We start from the raw sequence: 2,176 nt of genomic DNA, 5'->3' as shown, positions 1-2,176 counted from the left end.
GGTATACGGCGCGCGACGCCGAACGTCGCCGGCGCCGGCGGTGCGTTGCCACTCTCAGAGTAGTGTCGCGCGTAGCAGCAGCAGCAACTCCGCCGGGCAGTCCGTCCGGCTGGCCGGTCGGCCTCGTCGCGATCCGGTTATCACCCCTGTCGCCACGCGCCGCAGGCTCTCGGAAAGAACCCCACGTGAGTGCTTTTTACCGATCTTTTTTTTGCATGAGCAAAGCATAATTTTTTGCTCATCACTCTAAATCTGTAGTAATGAAAATTTTACGGCTAACAAAAGTGAGTAACAAAGTCATAGCTTTAAGTATGGATTTTCACTGCTTTCAAGTTAATCTGTCTTACATAAAGGAGTGGACTATTTCATTCGATTAATCGAAGTGATTTAAGGATTAACTGATAATGCATTGCAAGATGCATTGAATGTTATTGTAAGAAGTGAATTTAGCGTATCATTATGTCGTTTATCGCATATTTATTGTTTGTCAAAATTATATACGTATATCTATTATATCATTAAACTATTAAACCATTATTTTACCATTAAAGAAATCAAATTTATAACGTATATAATTTCAAAAATTTATAATTAAAAATAAAGTTAATAGGTTAATAGATTGATGGCATGCTCTGTTCAAAATCTGTCTCCGTAAACTTTGTTATCTGGATAGAATGATATTATTCTGTCATTATTCTAATCTTCAAATTCACTTCTTTTTGGAATAAATTTTGCACTTCAATTATCGAATGGATTTTCCATTCCCATCTTGCAATAAAGTTCACTGGCAGTAACATTGGCGCAATTGTTAATGATTGTATTGAAATTTCAATTTAATGCAGTGAAATTTCATTGCTACAGATTTAGAGTGGCAGGAATCGATTGTATATATCTTGAAACTAAAATAAGAAAAAGTAGTAAACGTATGCAAGCAAGGAGAATGTTTTTGCTCTCTTGTGACTAAACGAGTTTCATTATCAAACTGCACAGTAGAAAAACGTAGTAAATATCAGACGCGGTGGCCGACCGATCTACCAGTCGATCGCGCTACTTTCCAAGCGATTTTAAATCCACTATTAATCTCTCTGTCTGTAATCTGAATCTTTTTTAGCACGAAATTTGTTGAAGCGAAATTTCACTCTGAATTATTTTCTCTGAAATAAAAGAGAGAGGAGTTCGATTCCGTTATTACTAATTATATATAAATTATACATTTTAAAATACAAATTTTAATTTCTCTTCAGGTTTGCTCAAATTTTAATTCTTATTAAAAATTTTAATATTTGAGTTGAAAGTTGGCGGAAAAATATAATTACAGAGAATTAAAATTTACCCAATCAAAAGTCTGTAATTAGAAGAAATGATTTTGCTGAAAATATAATAAAGATAAAGAACAGATCCAAAAATAATTTTATTAAAACAAAAATAATTACGTAGAAATCTCAAGCATGATGAGCAATAATACATACAGAATTCTATGAAAAGAGTCCGCAATTATTTTAATGGCCCAATAAATTATTATACTTTCAGATCTATATCTAAATTTTTAGATACAAGCAAAACTGTGATAAACATACATAAGTGTTAAATTAGAAATTGAGTTCAATACGAAAGAAGGGAGTGTAAAAATGGCGAAAATTGGTTCTAAATGGATAAACCTATGCAGTTATCATTTTGGAAATCCGTACATTCATGAAAAAATGCTTATGTAGGAAAGCTTGGGAAACCTTCTAAAAATAATAGGTCGTTTAAACGCTCTGCAAAGAAATTCATTTTGTTTCTAATAAACAATAGATTTCAAAATTAATAGCTTATTTATATCTAATCACAATTGGATCATGAAATACTAAGTAAGAATACTAGGAAGATCTATATTAGGGAAAAAGTTCGTAGCGTTTTTTTAATGTCATCTAATGGGAAAAACGCCACGAACTTTTTCCCACACCTAATATATATAAAAGGATAGTCCACTTAAATCGAATATTTTGAATATTTCATTTATTTTTGATGACACAAAAAAATATTTCAAAGGGAACATATTTTGGTCATGTTATTTTTGTTTTTTTAGGTGGAGGCGTCAAAAAAATATGAAGGTTACTTCCACTTTTTTAAATGGAATTGTATGATTTTTTTTTTACATAATATGATTCCTCTAATTATTCTGCATATAAAAGTA

The 2,176-nt window shown here is 31.6% G+C and overlaps 1 protein-coding gene across 4 annotated transcripts in view; it reads left to right on the top strand.

Moving 5' to 3' along the window:
- The window catches only part of LOC108691608 (diacylglycerol kinase eta), a 44,128-nt gene continuing 41,952 nt past the window's right edge, over nt 1-2,176 (top strand). For 2 of the 4 annotated variants that reach the window (XM_018199446.1, XM_018199447.1), the window contains exon 1: nt 1-185. The gene's annotated coding sequence lies outside the window, so the exon portion shown is untranslated. The remainder of the gene's footprint in view (nt 186-2,176) is intronic. The other 2 variants (XM_018199443.1, XM_018199442.1) reach the window with 1 other exon arrangement.

This window comes from Atta colombica, unplaced genomic scaffold (assembly GCF_001594045.1).
Source record: "Atta colombica isolate Treedump-2 unplaced genomic scaffold, Acol1.0 scaffold47, whole genome shotgun sequence".
NCBI lineage: Eukaryota > Metazoa > Arthropoda > Insecta > Hymenoptera > Formicidae > Atta > Atta colombica.
This window is presented reverse-complemented; position numbering and strand designations above follow the sequence as displayed.